Source organism: Dendropsophus ebraccatus, chromosome 10, assembly GCF_027789765.1.
Source record: "Dendropsophus ebraccatus isolate aDenEbr1 chromosome 10, aDenEbr1.pat, whole genome shotgun sequence".
Taxonomy (NCBI): domain Eukaryota; kingdom Metazoa; phylum Chordata; class Amphibia; order Anura; family Hylidae; genus Dendropsophus; species Dendropsophus ebraccatus.
This window is the reverse complement of record NC_091463.1, coordinates 44,440,223-44,461,944: the sequence shown is the minus strand read 5'-3', so window position 1 is coordinate 44,461,944 and position 21,722 is coordinate 44,440,223.

Here is a 21,722-nt window from a genome sequence, read left to right as displayed (position 1 = left end):
AGGACACTGGGGGAGCGCAGAGAGGTAAGTGTAAGCTATTTATTTATTTATTTCTATATACTTGCCAACATATAAACAGACTTTTTCCCTAACTGTATAACCCCTTTAAGGAGTTGCCTTATGCAGTGAAAAGCACTTTCAGTGGTCGCTTCCTGGAGGGTCCCATTACTTATCTCCCTACTTGCTGCAGGGCGAAGGGGCGAATTTGTATTGCTGCGGCTGGTCTTGTTTTGCAGTTGTTGCATGTGGGTAAATCCACAGATGCACATGGTGATTATTAGCCACACAATGTTGCTGCAACATGGCTGACATTATTTGGTTGTTAGCCAACATGGTCTGTATTGCCTTATTCCCTGAATGTGAGCTACCGGGGAACAATACTTTGACTATGACATTTTGAAGTGGTATTCCTATTTTAGAATATTATTGAGGGTTGCTAAGATATGCCAAAACATTTTGATTAGTGAGGGTTTGACCATTGAGATCCCAATCAACACCATTCTACTACTACTATTTCTAGAAGTGCGTTTCTCCCAGTCACATGCAGCTGAATAAAGTGATCCTGTAGTTCTCCCACAGTTATTGGTCATTGGGGTCTAATCAGTTAGAACCCTGCTGACTAGATACAGTATATATATATATATATATATATATATATATATATATATGTTTCCTATAGTGGGAACACCCCTTTAACACATTTTTACATTTTACATACTTTTATAGTGTTTCCTGTATAACATAAGAAAATTGGGGGTTTTGTGACTCTCCCAATAATTGCTTTTTTATGGGGGGGTTTCTGCTGTTATCTGCCTGTGGGAGTTTTTACTGCATACATAACTGATCTTAGCATTTACCTAAGTATTAAATTCAATAGTAAAATAATTTTAAAAGCCAATTAAGAAAAATCTGAAGTAAACAATATTTTTTTAAAGTTAAAGCAAATCTGTCAGCTGTAAGTCAGGTTCAGAACTGCTGACACTGTTAGACAGCTGTTAGGCCAAGGAGATACATGGTGCCTATTATATAACCCTCTGTGCTTCCAAAACCTTGAAAAATTATTTCATTCTCCTGTACAAAGTGTCAAAGAGGTATTCCCAAGACCATAGACTGCTGAGGGCTAAAAAGCCTCCTTACTACCCCTACCATCCCTGCAAAATTAACAGCACTTGGAAACATCTCTTTGACATTTTACACAGGAGAATAAAAGCATTTTCTATGTTGCGGCAGCACAAAACAGATATCTCCTTGACCTTACCTCTAATCAAAGTCACTTTAAATATTTTACCCTGCAGTATATGTTGGGCACATTTGAGATATACTTTTGCAGTTTCCAGCTCATGATGATAAAAATACATATTATGTATTTTAAAAATGTATATTGAAAATGTATATAAATATCAACTAAAAATTTAATTATATTTAACATTTAAAGGAAAAATCTGTTTATAATCCCAATTTTTTAATTGCAAAAATAATTTAAAAATGTAAATGAAATATTTACTCTTAATCCAAAATATCTTTACAGTGGTCTAAGCTCTGTTTTTCTGATGCAAAGTAGCAAATCGCTCTTACATTTAAATAACAATTTATCTACTACTATCACCAATGGTGGGCTAAGCTAATTCTATATCATATTATTGAGTTCAATGTATATGCTCTTCAGCACCTTCGAGGGGTGGCTGCAGGCAGCCATATATTTGTTATTCAGTTCTGGGAATTTGAAACTATGAACCAGAGAAATGGACCTTAATCCACAATAAAGATACATTAGGAAATAAATCAGCAAAAGGAACCTAACAATGATATGACATTAAGACTATGTTCCCACTTAGGGAACATATCGGGTAAAGGCGGCCATCTTGTTAAAAAGATAGCCTCTAACAATGATCATTATTAGCGACCATCTATTTAACAAAACAGCTGCCTTTACCCAATATATTCCCGAAGTGGGAACATAGTCCAAAAGGGTGAACATTCATTTGAAAAGGGTTTTCTAGGACCTAAATGAGTATATAAAAACATCCAGCAGATGCCTAGAAAAATCACCTCAAGTACATTTGTCTGTTTTTTTTTTCCTCTCCTGTGATCATATAGCTATGTGCTCTGTATGTTTACATGTGTCAATCCCTCTTGCTGCCTTTTTTCCCTCTTCTCCCATCACTTCCATACACTCTACACTGTCTGGCTGCTCTCACATGAGCACCTCCCTAGTGGCTCAGTAGTTAGTACTATGGCTACTGGAACCATGCTCATGTAGACATGGTTAAAATATGGTTGGTAAAGACCACAGGACAAACAAAACAAATCTAGTGGTCGCTCCTTTATAATTTTATACCAGTATCTGTCAATCATTTATATTATCAAATAAACTATTTACCCTGGGTGCTGTATCATTTAGCTGTTGTAGGACTATGCTATGCTGTGCTATGAGTTGAAGTTCTGAAATGAATACCTTTACCTTAGCAGTAAATAGATAGAATGGTGACATGTAATATTTACAAGCATAGAGCTGAAATAAAGTCTTTCCATATTACAGACAGAAATAGCACTGCCCTGACAGTGTAGGTTTTGTCTTATTTACAGTATATAGCACCAATTTACTGTGCTGTACAGTTTGTCACCACTTACACTAATCCCTGTCCTCAATGGGTCCCACAATCTAAACTCTAAATTGACTATTACTATGTTTTGTAGTGTGGGAGGAAACCCATGCAAGCACAATGCAAGCAATCCAAACTCCATGCAGAAATACTTGGTGGCATTAGATTCCAGTACTCCAGCACAGCAGGGCAATTGGGCTAACTATTGAGCCAGAGTGCTACTCACACTGTAGTTATGAGCCCCTGGTCTCCACATCAAGTGGGCTCTGATGTTAGCTCCGCCTTCATGGGCAGGTATAAAATTCCAGCCAACCTATAGGAAGGATGACACCCACCTTATGACATCACTGGAAAGAAAAGGAAGCAGACAGTGAACATGACATCACAAAAAAATAATAATAATCACAGGCATAATCATGTGACCCGACCTGAGCACATAAGTGCTTAAATGAAAATGTATATAAAAAAATAAAATAAAAAAAACACAAAAGTCAGTGCAATGCTAGTTTATTAAAAAGTCCCAGAAATCCCCTTTAGGCAAATATACTAAATAGTATGTTCCTTTGGACAGATATATCTACCCTGATGATTAAAATGGTTCAGTAATAAACTTCTCACATTGTATGCCCCTTGCCTAGATCTATAGTTATATATTATGAATAATAATTAGAATTATTGTAATTATTTCAGTAGTAACAGCAGTTTTTTCAAAAGTATTGTCATCATCATCATCATCATCATCATCATCAATAGAAATATTATTAGTAGTTGTAGTCATATAATCAGTAGTACTTGTGGTTGTGTCTACTTAACTTAGGTACCCACTAGTTACTAGATGTCTCACAACAACATGTTCCTTTTTTTTGCTCTTATTATGTTAATCTAGCAGCTAGATCTAGTAGTAAGTATATTTGATGTTTAGCTACAAGCCCCAAAGCTGATCATGTTAAAACTTTCTAGATAGAAACCTTTGAGAGCCTATAACCAGAAGCACCAATATCCAAGATGATTTTCAGATATAGCGTGGGCCATAGCATGTGTGCTAGGAAAGTAAGTTTTAAAAAAATCTTACACCTGATCTCACCTGATAATGAGTCTTCATAGCCTGCCAGCATTTTTCTATCTTCTACAAAACCCACAAATTAACACTAAAATGGTTCTATACTTGTTTAAGCTCTCTATCACTTTAGGAGAAGTTGCCTACTGTTCTTATTTTGCTATTGTGGCCGTATTTTATACAGGGATATAGAAAAAAAAACATCTAAACACCAATTTGCTTTATATCATTCAGATGGGTTGATAATGTATCTATTTCTTATGGACCATGGATTATTGTTACTTGTGCTTTTTACTGGATGCAGCAAATATCGCAATAAGATATGTGTATCTACTAAATATTAGACTGCACAAATTAAGGTTCACTTTATAAGAGATATAGAGCTATGGGGGCCAATGGCAAAAATACAAATTAAGGCTATGTTCAAACTACGTAAAAGCACGTCCGTTGTTGCCATCGGCAACAACGGCCGTACTTAATACAGTGTGGAACATTGCCTCTTGTTCTATGAGATCCCAGCCAGAGCGTATACACTTTGTATACACTCCGGCGGGGATCCCATGCCAAAGAACTGACATGTCAGTTTTCAGCGGCCGCAATTCAGTGAATTGTGGCCGTAGGAAACCCTGTCAGTTCACACAATGAAGCGAACGGCCCCGTCCGCTTGCTTCGTTGTGCGCTATGGGAAGTTCTGAAGCGGGCGTGCGCTGATGAGCCCGCATCAGAACACTGCGGCCGGAAAGATCATCCGGCCGGGTCACGGAACGCCCAGTCTGATACGACGTGTGAACATCGTCAGGTGCCTAAAAATGTTACTTTCACCATATTTCTTGGCACCTGTTATAGGAAGTCATTTCGCAGTTCCTTGTTTGCCAACATTGCAGCACCTTTTCCCAACCTTGTCTGCAAACAATTGGGGGAAGAACAACCGTAAATAGGCCCTAAACTCCACAAGCCCCATAGGAGACATGTAGTCTGTCTATATGGTACCTATTACCTTAACATAGAGTATTATGCCTCTTGGGAGTCTGAAAAATATGCCTTTTTTCTGTTTCAATTAGGACTGTAGAACTATTGGTAACCAGGCAGGTAAATGGAATTAACTTACTTTTCTGTAATATGAATAGTCACATGGCCAGTGGATAAGCCTGATTTTATTGACCATAAAACCAATTACATTAAATTTTAACAAAGGCCCTGTTCATTCATTAATTTACAGAAATGTTACATATTACTTTCTCTAGTTATGTGAATTATATTCTTTAAATCACTTTAATGCCAGAAAATATTATTGTTGCAATGAAAATGTGCATGACAAATGCAAATAAGCCACCGGTTTATTTCTTCTAAATCAAATCTCTTACTTTCCAAGAGCCATCCCATATACTGCACTGCAATAATTTTCATCAACTGCCTTTTGAACAAGCATCCAGCAGTTACTCCCCGGAATAAAAAAAAAAAATACAAAAAAGCTACAAATACTGTTTTAACATAAAATGAACTTTAAAAATCACACTGGAGAAAAGCCGAAAAAAACTTTAAAATAGTCTACAGTTTTGTACAAAATGTCTTAAATATGAAAAAAAAAAATCAATAAAAAATTTTTAAAGGAAAACTAACAAAAAAATAATTTTCATGCCAATGCCAACTTGTAGTTATTGGGGACACATTTTATTTCTCACTGTGTTTTTCAGTTTTACTTCCTAAATGTCATGTTCATTTGAAGATGAAGGCTGGGATTTGTATTTAAGGCATGGGTAAGGGGTGGGGGGGATTAAGCTGGTGTCTGTTTTTTTTTTTATTTGTTTCTTTTTCTTTTCTTTTTTTTTCAGGTTATTTTTCCGCTGTATGTTAGATATTAATGTATTTGCAAATTGTAAATTGGTTCTAAATGTTTTTATTTACTTATTTTTTTGGGAGGGAGGGGTTTGGGGGTTATTTGTGTTATTTTCCCTAAACATTAAAATAAAAAAAAGAATTTAAGAAAAAAATATTTTTCTCTCTTTGACTTCTTTGGTGACAATAAAACATGTTCTTTTCTTGATTTATTCTTGTCAAAATGTAATGAATATAACACTCCTATGAAATAACTGTATGTACAATATGTGGATAATTTATAATTGTAGCCATCAATCTGTACAAATTTACTTTAGTAATCCATTAAAAATGTTTGCACTGCTTTTCTCTACAGCCGGCAGTTCCAGTCATCATACATGTCATAAGAAAAAGCTATAACACCAACTGAATAATTAAAATTTCACATTCTCACTTTTTCTTACTCCTTGTCACACTTGGTTACACTGTGTCACCTACTGGGTATTACAGCTTTTGCACATGACCATGCTACAACAACATATAACCTCTTTGTTGTATGCATCCCATATAGGTTATGAAACCACAATGTGCAGGTATAGCCAGCGCCAAAGCTATCTCTCTGATACTGCATCCTAGGCCTTAGTGTGCCCTTGCAACCGCTCTATACCCTTTGCAAAGCCCTTTGACCAGTCTGAAATGGTGGGACACGATGAACAATCTGAGGGGAGGGGAGACCGAAAGCAGCAGTCAATGAAAAGAATGGGTGTCAAACACAGAAGATGAGCAATTCTCTCAGAATTTATTTTAATTGGGATCATTGAAATCAATTTTCTGATGGGATACAAACAGGATTTGTAAAAGAGCAGGGACTACTGTCAAAAAGCAGGGGTCCCTGCCCCTGTACATTGAGTGACCAGGTCTCACTTAGAGCATTCAGCCTAGAAAATCTAGTGAGTAGAGCTGAGTGAATTTTTGCAACTTAATTTTGGTTTGGGTTCGGCAATGCCAAAAATGTTCAGAAAGGTGGTATATGACATTCTGGAGTCCCCTATGACTGTCTCCAACACCTTTTAGGCTCATTAATGCCAAGTCAGCTTTAATACAGTTAAACTAAGAGAAACATCTATGGACTGTTGGAAGATGTTGCTAAAATTAGAAAACATTTAAAAAGATGATTCCTGATTGTGAGACGCAGCCATTAACATTAGAAGCAATGCCTTAAAGGGAATCTGGTGGTGACAGTGCAGTGAAGGTGCATGTCTGTTAATGTATGCAGCACCTTTCTTGTAGCATTTGGTTCAATAGTTTTTTGGTTTTTTTTTTATTTCTTGTCTGTAACTTGTAGTGGTGAGGAGCTTGTGCTGCACTTAGGCACGCCTCACCACCGCTTCCTCCTCCCTTTTTGCTGCCCGGCCCGGCCTCCTGATGACGTTGCTGGCAAGGGCCACGCGCCGACTTGCCAGTATGCGCAAGTGCCCTGTATATGTCGCGCATAGGCCGTAGCGCAGATGAGCGGCGCAACTGTGGGCATGCCCTCATCTGCCCTACGGCGCATGCGAGAGATATACAGGGCGCTTGCGCATACTGGCAAGTCGGTGCGCGGCCCTTGCCAGCAACGTCATCAGGAAGCAGGAGGCTGGGCCGGGCAGCAAAGAGGGAGGAGGAAGCGGTGGTGAGGCGTGCCTAAGTGCAGCACGAACTCCTCACCACTACAAGTTACAGACAAGAATTTCAAAAAAAAACTATTGAACCAAATGCTACAAGAAAGGTACTGCATACATTAACGGACATGCACCTTCACTGTACTGTCAGCACCTTGGCACTAGCCCAGATTCCCTTTAAAGGAGAGGTCTGGCCCAGGGAAGAATCTGACACGACTCACGGGAAAATGCCCGTGTATTGCCCCCCAAAAGTTATACAAATCACCAATATACATTTATTATGGGAATGCGCATAAAGTGTTTTTTTCCTTCCCCTTCTACTGCATCAAGACTTCACTTCCTGGATAAAATGGTGATGTCACGACCCGACTCCCAGAGCTGTGCGGGCTGTGGCTGCTGGAGAGGATGATGGCAGGGGGACACTGAGGGACACAGGGTACTGGAGGGACACTGAGCATTCCTCTGCCATCATCCTCTCCAACAGCCACAGCCCGCACAGCTCTGGGAGTCGGGTCATGACATCACCATTTTATCCAGGAAGTGAAGCCTAGATGTAGTAGTAAGTGCACGGAAAAAAACACTTTGGGGGAGATTTATCAAAGGGTGTAAAATTTAGACTGCTGCGAACTGCCCACAGCAACCAATCACAGCTCAGCTTTCCTTTCAGCACTGCCTAAAACTGAGCTGTGATTGGTTGCTGTGGGAAGTTTGCACCAGTCTAAATTTTACACCCTTTGATAAATCTCCCCCTTTAGGTGCATTTCCTGTTTATATTGGTGATTTGTTTGGGGGGGGGGAATACAATAATTGCTTTAACCCATAGCTGCACCAGGACATTACTGAACGTTTTGGTGCTGCTAGGGGAGTTCAGAGGGGGGTTGCGCGGCGACCCCGCTCTGAACTGCCCTGATCCTGCTATATGCAGCCCGGTTCCGCAGCTATTAGCGGGCATGGTCTGATCACCGCTAATTAAGTATTTAGATGCAGCTGTCAAAGTTGACAGCTGCATCTAAGTACTTGCTGTTCGCCTTCCCTGGTGGTCTAGTGGACGGATCGCCCCCCCCTCCCCCATGACGCAATCGCAAAGGGGCATTCCCTGTATCTTCACCCGGCTGGGGTCTTCTCCGTAATGTTGCTGATCCCAGCTTGGCAAAGTTGACAGCTGCATCTAAGTACTTGCTGTTCGCCTTCCCTAGTGGTCTAGTGGGCGGATCGCCCCCCCTCCCCCCACGACGCAATCACAAAGTGGCATTTCCTGTATCCTCACCCGGCTGGGGTCTTCTCCGTAATGGTGCTGATCCCAGCTCGGCACTCTATTGCTTTCGGCTGCAGTGTAGATAGATCTCATGGATCTATGCAGTATATCTATACTGCATAGATCTCTATGAGAGATCAGTGTAGTAATACACTAGTAATACACTGTAGTAATACACAAAGTCCCAGGGGGACTTCTAGTATTTGTGTAAAAAAAAAGTTTTATTTTATTAATACAAAATCCCCTCCCCTAATAAAAGTCAGAATCACCCTCATTTTATGAATAAAAATAAATAAACATATTTGTTATCGCCTGAACTATTAAATTATCACAATTCCGCATGGTTAACGGCGTAAGCGTAAAAGAATTTCAAAGTGCAGCTGAGGTGTAGTATCAGGTTCTGCAGCAGCTGAGGTGTATGATGAAGTTCTGCAGCAGCTGAGGTGTATTATGTTGTTTTGCAGCAGCTGTGGTGTAAGATGAGGTTCCACAACAGCCGAAGTTTATGATGACGTTCTACAGCAGCCAAGATTTTCTGTTGCAGCTGAGGCGTATGATGAGATTTTGCACCAGCTGAGGTGTATGATAAAGGTTCTGCAGCAGCTGAAATGTATTTTAAGGTACTGCAGCAGCTGAGGTTTATGATGAGGTTCTGCTGCAGCTTAGTGTATTGTGATGTTTTGCAAGAGCTGAGGTGTGTTTTGATGTTCCTCAGCAGCTTAAGTGTTTAATAAGGTTCTGCTGCAGCCGAGGTGTATGATGAGGTTCCGCAACAGCAAGATGAACAGAGGGACCCTGGAGGTTGGCAGCTGCAGTGCTTATGGGATGTCTGATACACCACCTATCCTTGCTGCAAAGCACTGGTTCACAGTCAGCTGTCAATGCTGCATCTCAACCGCTGTGCTCCATTAGTGACTGTGGGTGGCAGCAAAATTTCTAATGCTAAACTCTCCACTAAAAGTACAGTTGTGCCTTGGATTACGAGTATAATTGTTCTGGGACTGTGCTTGTAATCCAAATCCACTCTTAAACCAAAGCAAATTTTCCCATAAGAAATCATAGAAATGCAGACAATTGGTTCCACACCCCAAAAATAATGATTTATTAATCTGAATAACATGTAAAACAAATGAAACAATCATTCAGAAACAGCAGAATATGTGATATTATAAGTGACTGTACAGTAATGGAGAGGATGGGAAACACAAGGGCAGACAGAGACTGCAGGGAGCATGAAGGAATGAGCAGGGCAGATGTGGGCATATACATGTAGCACTCTCTGTCCAGGGAGAGAGGGGTTACAGCTATGGGGAGATAACCTCCACAGTCCTGTCCCCTGATGTAAGCCCCAGCCTGAAGTAGATTTGCCATGATTTGGAAAGTGAGGGAGACTTCCTGGGTCAGAATACAGTGCTGTAGACCAGTGCTTCTCAATTCCAGTCCTCAGGCCTCACCCACAGGTCATGTTTTGAGGATTTCCTTATTATTTAACAGGTGATATAATCATACTCAGTGCATCAGGTATTAGCACAGGTGTTTTTTGTATGGGAAATCCTCAAAACATGACCTGTTGGTGAGGCCTGAGGACTGGAATTGAGAAGCTCTGTTGTAGACCACGCTATGCAGACGATGACCCTCCCCCACTCGCGCTCCCACCCAGCTCTTAAACCAAAGCAATGCTCTTAAACCAAGACATAATTTTTAAAAACTGTGAGCTTTTAAACCAAAACACTCTTAAACTAAGTTACTCTTAGACCAAGGTACTACTGTATATAGAAAATGAATGTCCAGCACCAGAGCAGGAGTTCCAATGCAAATCGTCCATAGCCCATGCACAACATGTTTCGGGCCGCAGGCCCTTAGACTTGGTCATATATATACTAAAACTAAAAGTACAGTGGGGAAAAAAAGTATTTAGTCAGTAACCAATAGTGCAAGTTCCACCACTTAAAAAGATGAGAGAGGCCTGTAATTGACACCATATGTAGACCTCAACTATGGGAGACAAAATGAGAAAACAAAATCCAGAAAATCACATTGTCTGATTTTGAAAGAATTTATTTGCAAATTATGGTGGAAAATAAGTATTTGGCCAGTAACAAAATTTCATCTCAATACTTCGTTATATATTCTTTGTTGGCAATTCTTTGTTGGTTTTCTGTAAGTTTTCACAAGGTTGGCACACACTGTTGTTGGTATGTTGGCCCATTCCTTCATGCAGATCTCCTCTAGAGCAGTGATGTTTTGGGGCTGTCGCTTGGCAACACGGACTTTCAACTCCCTTCAAAGGTTTTCTATAGGGTTGAGATCTGGAGACTGGCTAGGCCACTCCAGGACCTTGAAATGCTTCTTACGAAGCAACTCCTTCGTTGCCCTGGCGGTGTGCTTTGGATCATTGTAATGTTGAAAGACCCAGCCACGTTTCATCTTCAATGCCCTTGCTGATGGAAGGAGGTTTGCACTCAACATCTCACGATACATGGCCCCATTCATTCTTTCATGTACCCGGATCAGTTGTCCTGGCCCCTTTGCAGAGAAACAGCCCCAAAGCATGATGTTTCCACCCCCATGCTTTACAGTAGGTATGGTGTTTGATGGATGGTCCCCCCGCGTGGTTCTGGGATTTTTGCTCACCGTTCTTGTGATCATTTTGACCCCACGGGGTGAGATTTTGTGTGGAGCCCCAGATCGAGGGAGATTATCAGTGGTCTTGTATGTCTTCCATTTTCTAATTATTGCTCCCACAGTTGATTTCTTCACTCCAAGCTGGTTGCCTATTGCAGATTTAGTCTTCCCAGCCTGGTGCAGGGCTACAATTTTGTTTCTGGTGTCCTTTGACAGCTCTTTGGTCTTCACCATAGTGGAGTTTGGAGTCTGACTGTTTGAGCGTGTGCACAGGTGTCTTTTTATACTGATAACAAGTTTAAACAGGTGCCATTACTACAGGTAATGAGTGGAGGAAAGAGGAGACTCTTAAAGAAGTTACAGGTCTTTGATTGAATCTTGTTTGTAGGTGATCAAATACTTATTTTCCACCATAATTTGCAAATAAATTCTTACAAAATCAGACAATGTGATTTTCTGGATTTGTTTTCTCATTTTGTCTCTCATAGTTGAGGTCTACCTATGATTTAAATTACACATGCCTCTCATCTTTTTAAGTGGGAGAACTTGCACTATTGGTGACTGACTAAATACTTTTTTTCCCCACTGTATATAGCCCTTTGTAACCCGCATGATTGGGTTCCTTACCGTCCCCAGCAGCACACACATCAGTAAGCTCAGTGTATGCTGGGGAAGAACTTCCGGCGCAGGGAGCGTCTATAACAAGCTCTCCCTGTGCCGGAAGTAACATCCCTAATACTAGGGGGCACAAGACCCAAATACCTATATTTACTTGGCGGCTTTTAAAACATAACCTTTGTTTTACATCTAAAAAATATAAACCCCAAACAACATAAACAAAAACACACAGTGCATAAGTGAATTAAAAGTGTGGTGAGGTATAGAAATTTTACAACTATTCCTGGTGTCAAGGGATATTTGTATGGTTGTTTACACAATGTGGTCACTAGCAGTGTCCTGGCCTTGGACACTCACTGGTGAACGTAAAGTTCTATCGACCTGGACTGGTGGTGATAAGCAAGACACACCACCAGGCTAGACCACACTATATTTAATATACACCATATTATTTAGCAGCGTGACCACCGTCTATTGGCTGCTAACTGAAGCCTTATAATTAATAACGGCTCCTATGTGCAATTTGGTGTACGCACAATCCCATTTGGCTGACTAAATTAGGTAGTAGAATACCACACATTAAAACCTTATTTTGCTTAAACTAACATGTTTCGTCAGTACCTCACTGACTTTCTCAAAGCTCACTGGCAAAACTTTGTTGTTTGGGGTTTATATTTTTTAGATGTAAAATAAAGGTTAAGTTTTAAAAGCCGCAAAGTAAATATAGGTATTTGGGTCTTGTGCCCCCTAGTATTAGTTGTAAGCATACCTTTTGGACCTGGCTGGGATCTCCCCACCAAGGAAGTAACATCCCTGGCGCACACTGAGCTGGGAGCCGCTTGTCAGCCGGGGACGGGACCAAGCCTGCAGGAGAAGAGCCACGACGGGGGAGCGGGATGTCAGGTGAGTTTTTTTTTTTTCCCCCTTATCTGCTTTGAACAGACAGGGGGATAACATGGGGACCATCTATAAGGGGGATAACATGGGGGGGGCGTATACAATAGGGCATGCACAGAGAGATGCATATACTATAGTGGTCTACACAGAGGGGGGCATATAGTGTCAGCCTACCCACTAAGTGAGGCATAAAGGGGCCAATGCACCTGTGCAGTTTGTAGAGAGATGAGGATGGTGCCAGAGTGAGGAGCCTAATATGTCTGTCTGGCAGATTCTGTGGTTTTGTAGCTCAGAGAAGTTCTCATAATGGCCCAGGGCAGAAGAAGAAAAGATGAAAAGGGAAGAACTCCAATCAGAGAAGATGTCCCCTGTGAGTCACTGGATATAACTGCAGTGTAATGTATATGGTGTACAGAGCTGTATAGAGCTGGGTCTACCTCGATAAGACTGTATGAGGTGATAGTGATCTGTGTACAGTGGATTATTGAGTAGCAGTGGTGGGGTTAGTCAGTATGTGGTGGCGTTAGACAGTACGTGGCGGCAATACTTGTTACTTCTAATCTGGCACTGTGTTTTAATAGATTTAGTGTATTGGATTTGTCAGTAACAATATGGTGGTAGTGGTTGTGATGTGGTGGTAATATTTGCCCCTTGTATACTGGTATTATTGGCAATATTGGTCTCAGTATACAGGATTTGGTTAGTAACAGTATATTTGTAATATGTATGGTGATAATATTTCCTATATACTGGTAATATCGGTCTTGAGATTAAATATATACAGTATATATATATATATATATATATATATATATATATATACACACATACATACCAATAGCATCGCTTGGTCGAGGAAGGGAGGGGGGGGGGAGTTGACCTCTTGCACCAGGGCCCAAGAGACATTAGCTATGCCCCTGAGAAGAGAGAGTCAGACTGCTGTGCCGATTACTGTCCAGAATAGGCATATACAAGCTCAGCGTTCGACGCTTTGGGATATGGTCAGATGCTCCTCTATGTCCGCCATCTCATGGACTGTACCCAAAGAAAAATTGCAGAAAAACATCCACCAGTGGGAAAAACATACAAATTCTTTATTAATTTAATTCAATACAAAATAAAAGCATGGGATAAAATACACAGAGGTATACAACTGGAAAGAGGAGCAGATATCAGTGGGATATGCATAGAGATTAGTATTTGCCAACATTTGATGTAAAATAAACCAAATAGTAATGGATATAAATATAAGGGTGTTTGCGGTAACAATGGCGCCCTCCAGCAGTAATCTAGTGTATGGCATGCAGTACATTAAAGCAAATGTACCATCTATACATTCACTTTAAGTTTTTTACATGAATAGAAGGGCGCTGTTGCCACCAGGGCCGGCCTTAGGATAAATGGCGCCCTGTGCGAAACTCTTTTTCGGCGCCCCCCCCCCACACACACACCTTTAAGGTAACATGAAGCTCCTTCAGCCTCCAAGCCCTCCAGACAACATCCATCACCTGGCCCCCCGCCATGCACACAACTACCCCCGCCAAACACACAACTACCCTACCCCGCCCCCCAGCCATACATGCAACTACCCCTCCACCATTCACACATCTACCCCGCCAGCCATACACACAACAAACAACCCCCCCCCCCCCCCCCGGCCATTCACACAACTACTCCCCAGCCATACACACAGCTTTAACCCCCAGCCCCCTAAACAACTACCACCCTCAGCCCCCCACACAACTACAGCCCCCCACACATACATACACACACAGCACAGCACAGATAGACACACACAGCACACATACATATGCATAGCATATGCAGACACACACATAAGCCTCCACACCAAGGGTCTATTCATACAAGGGCAGATACATTAAAGTGACTGTACCACCAGGCCCAGGCTGAAGCACTGGAGGCGGCCGACCCACCCTTAGTGGGAGGAAACCCTAGCCCCTCTATAAAAGGGTTCCATTGATTCTAATAGAGTCACGTCATGGTGGGGCTGGAGTTTCCTCCCACTAAGGGTGGGTCGGCCCGCCTCCAGTGCTTCAGCCTGGGCCTGGTGGTACAGTCACTTTAAAGGGGTTATCCAGCGCTACAAAAACATGGCCACTTTTCCCCCTACTGTTGTCTCCAGTTCAGGTGCAGTTTGCAATTAAGCTCCATTTACTTCAATGGAACTGAGTTTTAAAACCCCACCCAATCTGGAGACAACAGTAGGGGGAAAGTGGCCATGTTTTTGTAGCGCTGGATAACCCCTTTAGGGTGCCTTCACACCTACCGGATCCACAGCGGATCTCACTTCTGCGGATTCGTAGCGAGATCAGCTGCGGAACCGGTACCATTGACCCCCTATGATAGCACATACTCGCAGCGGGATTGACATTCCGCTGTCAGTATGTGCTTTAACCCCCCGCTGCCCGCAGCCCCGCCGCCCGAATCTACCATCCCCGGCCGCATCCCCCCATCCCCGGCCACATCCTTCAGCCTGCCACCGCCCGCATCTCTGATCCCCGGCGCATCCCCCCACCCCTGGCTGATGCCCGCCGCCGAGAGCATACAGTACCTGCTCGGCGGCGCGGCTGCAGTGAGGCTGCCGGCTCCAGTCCCGCTCAGATCAGCTGAGCGGGACCGGAGCCGGGAGCCTCACTGCAGCCGCGCCGCCGAGCAGGTACTGTATGCTCTCGGCAGCGGGCTGCGGGATGTGGCCGGGGATCGGAGATGCGGTAGGCGGCTGGGGATGGGAGGATGCGCCGGGGATAGACTGATGCGGCCGGGGATGGGGGACGCAGACGGCGGCGGGCTACTGGATGTCAATCCCGCTGCGAGTATGTGCTATCATAGGGGGTCAATGGTACCGGATCCGCAGCTGATCTCGCTACGAATGCGCAGAAGTGAGATCCTCTGTGGATCTGGTAGGTGTGAAGGCACCCTTAAGGATTTTCTGCAGCAGGTCTGAGTGCAGAAAATCTGCAGTCTATCAGCAAAGTGGAAAGGACACTTAAAATGGCAACCAATCAGCCCAATTGGGCTGATATGGTTCCCAGGAGCACTGTATAAAGCTCCTGCAGCATCTGTGGCACGTACTGGCCGTGGCTGCTGCAGAAGCTTTATACCAGACACATGACAGAACTATACCAGAAGCTTTATACACACATACAGACAGACACACACATGACAGAGCTATGTACAGACACACACACACACGACAGAGATAGGCACATCACACAGACTGATACATGGCAGAGCTATGTACACACACACACACACACACGACAGAGATAGGCACATCACACAGACAGACACATGGCAGAGCTATGTACACACACACACACACACACACACGACAGAGATAGGCACATCACACAGACAGACACATGGCAGAGCTATGTACACACACACACACACACACGACAGAGATAGGCACATCACACAGACAGACACATGGCAGAGCTATGTACACACACACACACACACACGACAGAGATAGGCACATCACACAGACAGACACATGGCAGAGCTATGTACACACACACACACACGACAGAGATAGGCACATCACACAGACAGACACATGGCAGAGCTATGTACACACACACACACACACACACACACACACACACACACAACAGAGATAGGCACATCACACAGACAGACACATGGCAGAGCTATGTACACACACACACACACACACGACAGAGATAGGCACATCACACAGACAGACACATGGCAGAGCTATGTACACACACACACACACGACAGAGATAGGCACATCACACAGACAGACACATGGCAGAGCTATGTACACACACACACACACACACAACAGAGATAGGCACATCACACAGACAGACACATGGCAGAGCTATGTACACACACACACACACACACACACACGACAGAGATAGGCACATCACACAGACAGACACAAGATAGAGCTATGTACACACTAGTTATGTCACGATACCAGAATTTTATTCCAATATTCGATACCAGTTTAATACTTAATAAAGTTTTTGGGGGGAGGAGATGCTAAAAAATACAAATGTAATGACCCCTGCCCTGACTGGGGATATGATGCTGGGATGTTTGTGCACAAGACGGTATGCTGGGAGTTGTTGTGGTGTCAGAAGGCTGCTGCTGCACAACTCCAACTCCCAGCATACCTCCTTCTGCACAACAATTCCCAGCATACCTTCTTGTGGACAACAATTTCCAGCATACCTTCCTGTGGACAACAAATCCCAGCATACCTGTTGGGAGTTGTGCACAAGGAGGTATGCTGGGAGTTGCAGTTGTGCAGCAGACCCCCGACACCCCCCCCCCCCCAAGTCCTGGCTTCTCATCACATACTATGGCAGCCTCCACTGTATACAGGGCCCCTCATCACACACCATGGCAGCCCCCAGTGTATAGTGCCTGTCACTGTTATGATGCTGCCCTGCAGCAGGCACAGGGGAAGGAGCTATAAGGAGAGTCTTTCAATAACAGAGAGCAGGTCATTCCAGGCCATCCCTGCAGCCTGTGGAGAGCGGTACATGACAGACATGCCTGTGTGGTGTGTACAGCTGCAGTCATTCTTTATGTACAGGAAGCACAGCGCTCACCTTTGCCCCCAGCTAAGAGCAGCATTCCCGGTGACTGCCCTTCTCCTCTCCTCAGTGCTGGGGATTGTGTCCTGTACCAGCGGCACCACAGCTCTCACCTGCCTGTTCCCGGGAGGGCCGTGTCTCCTGCAGCACTTCCTGTGTGTCTGCCCTCCCCCGTGCAGCTGCTGTCTCTCCTACCTTCTGTCTGTGCCTCCTCCTCGGTCCCAGTTCTCCCTCTCTGCTTCTCCCTCAGCTTTCTCCACCCCTGCAGCATGGAAGAGGCAGGCGGCCAGCTGGGGGGGCGCCCCGGCACACAGGCAGCACATCTAACTTCCATTTCTAAGTTAGATGTGCAGTGCAGCTCTCTGTCTGCCAGAGCGCCCCCTAGCTGGCCGGGAGGGAGGCGCCCTGTGCAAGCGCACAGGTCGCACACCCCAAAGGCCGGCCCTGGTTGCCACAGTCGTTTTTTTGAACCGTGGTCCGGTTTCTGCATATGGCGCCATTCTATTCCCAGTCATTGGCGGGGGTGAAGCACTGGAGGCGGGCCAGCCCTCCCCCAGTGGGAAGAACCCCCTGCCCCTCTATGATGCAGCTCTATTAGAATCAATAGAGCCGCATTGTATAGTGACAGCCCTGGCCTGGCCCGCCTCCAGTGCGTCACCCCCGACCGATGCCTGGGAACAGAATGGCGTGTATGTGGGAAACGGGCCGCGGTTCAAAAGAAGGACAGCGGCATCGGCGTCATTCTAGCCATGTAAAAAACTATAGCCAATAGCCTCCCATATCAACTGGGCCAACATAATAGAAAAAATGTTTAGTGGTAGAAAATGACAGTGACAATGAGACAGGCAGAGAGCAGTAGGGACAGCCATGTGATAAGAAGGGGTAGAGCAGTAGGCACAAACAGCAGTGATTACTAGGCAGATATAACACTGGCTGTATGCAGACAACTTCCTGTGAACTACCTCCTGCATTTTTCCCTGTCTCCTTAAAATTTAAATCAGCCCCCCCCCCCCTCCAGGCTGCCCTGCTCTGTGGTGAGTCTGTCCAAAAATATTGTAATCAAAGTTCAAAACAGTACCCAAAGAAAGATGGCAAAACATGTAAATGTTACATTTAAAAAAAAATGGGATAAAATACACAGACGTATACAACTGGAAAGAAAAACAGATATCAGTGGGGTATGCATAGAAATTAGTATATATCAAATTTTAATGTAAAATAAACCAAATAGTAAAGGATTATATAATATAATAAATGTGAGGTTGCTTGCAGTAACAATGGTGCCCTCCAGCGGTGACCTAGTGTATGGCATGCAGTACATTAACTATAGCCAATAGCCACCCATACATAGTAAAGCCCAAAAGAAAAAGTATAGGGGAGGAACAAAGGAGCCAAACACATAAAAAGACATAAGGTATAAGGCATTGTGGCAAAAATCAATATATTGTACAGTATCTCATGCATTAACACTAAAACTCCTTGTCCCGGCCCTGGCTGGCATACAACTTATGTCTTTTTATGTGTTTGGCTCCTTTGTTCCTCCTCTATTCTTTTTCTTTTGGCCTTTACTATATGTATTGCATTACTGTGTATAGCATTTTCTACCACTAAACATTTTATCTATTATGTTGGCCCAGTTGATATGGGTGGCTATTGGCTATAGTTAATGTACTGCATGCCATACACTAGGAAACCACCGTTGTTACTGCAAGCGCCCTCACATTTATATCCATTACTATTTGGTTAATTTTACATCACATTTCGGTTCATACTAATTTCTATGCATACCCCACTGATATCTGCTCCTCTTTACAGTTTTATACCTCTGTGTATTTTATGCCATTATTTTATTATCTATGAATCAAATTTATAAACAATTTGTATATTTTTTGTACTGATGGATGATTTTTGCAATTTTTCTTTGGGTATTGTTTAAAATTTTTATTGCATTACAATATTTTTGTGGCAGGCCTTTTTTGCTTTTGGTTTCCATCTTCTAGACATACTCACCACAGAGCAGGGCAGCGCAGCCTGGAGTAGGGGTGTCCGATTTTAGTTTTAAAGAAACAGGGAAAAATGCAGGAGGTAGTTCACAGAAAGTTGTCTGCATACAGCCAGTGGTATATCTGCCTAGAAGTCACTGCGGTTTGTGCCTACTGCCCCCCTTCTTATCACATGGCTGTCCCTACTGCTCTCTGCCTGTCTCATTCTTACTGACATTACTGTCCACTCTTGTGTCACTTCTCCTACTGCCCCCTCCTGGCACTGCATCTTGGTCTCTACTGCTCCCTCTTGTCATTGTCTCACTGTCCCTACTGCCTCATGCTTGTCACATGCCTTTGTTTGTACTGCTCCCTCTCAACACATGACTATGTCCCTACTGCCCCTGTGGCCAAAACAACACCCCGGGGGTGTTGCCGGGTGAGCGGGGGGGGGGGGGGGCACAGTTAGGGGGAGGGGTTTACAGTGCGGGGGAGGGGGGCTGCAGTGCAGGTGAGCGGCAGGAGGTTGCACGGGTGAGTGGGGGGTGGTAAGCAGAGTGCGGGTTGTGCCAGGCGGGGGGGGGGGGGGGACTGGTGGTTGTGCCGCAGGTAAGCGCCAGGGGAGGGGGGGAGAGGTGCCACGAGTGAGCGCCAGGGGGCACACAGTGCGGGTGACCTGGGGATGGGCTGCTGTAACAGAGGGAGACAGAGAGTGATCAGCAGCTGCTGTCAGTGTCCTCCCTCCCTTCAGTGGGCTGGGTTAGAAGTGCTAACCCAGCCCATTGAAGAGACGGAAGACATGTGATCCAGACACGGAGGGTGGGGGCCAGAAGCAGGGAGCGGTGTCGGAGTGAATTGAGTTTTCATGATTGAGTTTCCCTTTAATAGGGAGCCAGTGTGGTGACTGGCACGGGGAGAGGAATCGGTATAGTAGCTGGACAAGGAGGTGAGCCTGGCTGCTGCATGAAGAATAGACTGCAGGGGAGAGAGATTAGAGAAGGAAAGGCCGATTAGTAAGGAATTGCAGTAGTCATGACGGGAATGAATCAGAACAACAAGAAATACTTACTAGCAATTCACTCCACTACAGTCAACTATCTATCTAGATCCCTGTACCATCTCCACAAGCTCTGTGTAACACAACCTCTCTATCCCAGCATGTGTACAAATGGGTGCTGTTCTTAGTTCTGCCCCTATACATTGCCGATTACATCGGCCATATGTTATCAATGTTAGGCTATGTTCTCACAACATCTTTTTGGCTAAATAATGGCTGTTATTTTTATAACAACATCCTTTATATTTAATAATAACTTCCGCAAATAATCTTCATGAACATTATTTGCGGCCGTTATTTATTAAAAGGCAGTTGTCTCTTTGATGGCTATCCCATTGTGTTAAAATAGCCTGAGACTGTAATTCAACCCTATATTGCCTCCAGACAAAAATGGCTGTTCGCAAAGCATAGCCTGCCAGCTGGCGTCCGGGGTGACATGATCCATCATCAGCAGACTGGCCATGTGATGGAATGTATTTATATGTATGTCTACTGAAGCTGCAATTTTAGCGTTTCTAGAGATGAGTTAAGCAGATTTATTTTGCTTCATATGTAGCAAAACTGAACTGTGCTCATATCCCTCAGGCTTTTTGTTTCTCACTTTTCTCCGTGTTTTGCACTCCTCCTGGTGAGACCCACATGACCGCAATTAGCAGGAGACACCCGAGTGCTCATGGTTTTAATCCCTCCTGTCTGTCCCATTCTATCTTTGATAACTATGGTGAGTGCAATACCTTATCCAGACATGTGCTGTTTGGGGGCAGCTTCCTCCGCCGGTGGTGCTGGCTGGGTTTTGGTGTGGCAATTTTGGGTCTGGTCCTGTGGCATGGGGGTTGCAGGGCCGTTCCATGGCCTCCCTTCCCTGACTGAGCACGCCTGCGGGGGTGGTGGTCGCTGACTGGCACAGTGTGGACTTAGTGTAGGGACCCATGTGTATCAGATACCTGCACGCGGTACATGGGGCATTGTGGCTTGATCAATTCACATACAGAATTCTGATGTTTTTTATGCAACCGAGAGGTACTAGTATCAGCCATAGGTGTGAGGTGCAGCACTCTTTTTCTTCCCTGAACCGTATTTTGTTTCTCTCTTTTCTCCGTGTTTTGCACTCCTCCTGGTGAGACCCACATGACTGCAATTAGCAGGAGACACCTGAGTGCACATGGTTTTAATCCCTCCTGTCTGTCCCATTCTATCTTTGATAGATATGGTGAGTGCAATACCTTATCCATTAGGTGTGAGGTGCAGCACTCTTTTTCTTCCCTGAACCATATCCCCCAGGCTGCTGGCTCTGGGCAGAGGGAGGATACTGCTCAGGGACCGCCTGGAAAACATGGATACAGCCATGGATAAAGCAAAATGAATCCTGCTTAGCTCATCTCTTGTTTTCACCTAAAGGAAACTCAAAACATTCAGATTCTCCAAGATCTGAACTTTTCAGAAAAGTGAAGCTTTTTACTCATCCCCAGTAGTCCCCTCATCATCAGTAGCGGATTATAACAGGTCTGTTTTAGGCGGTAGCCTGGGGTCCTCAGCTCCTGGGGGCCCCCCAAA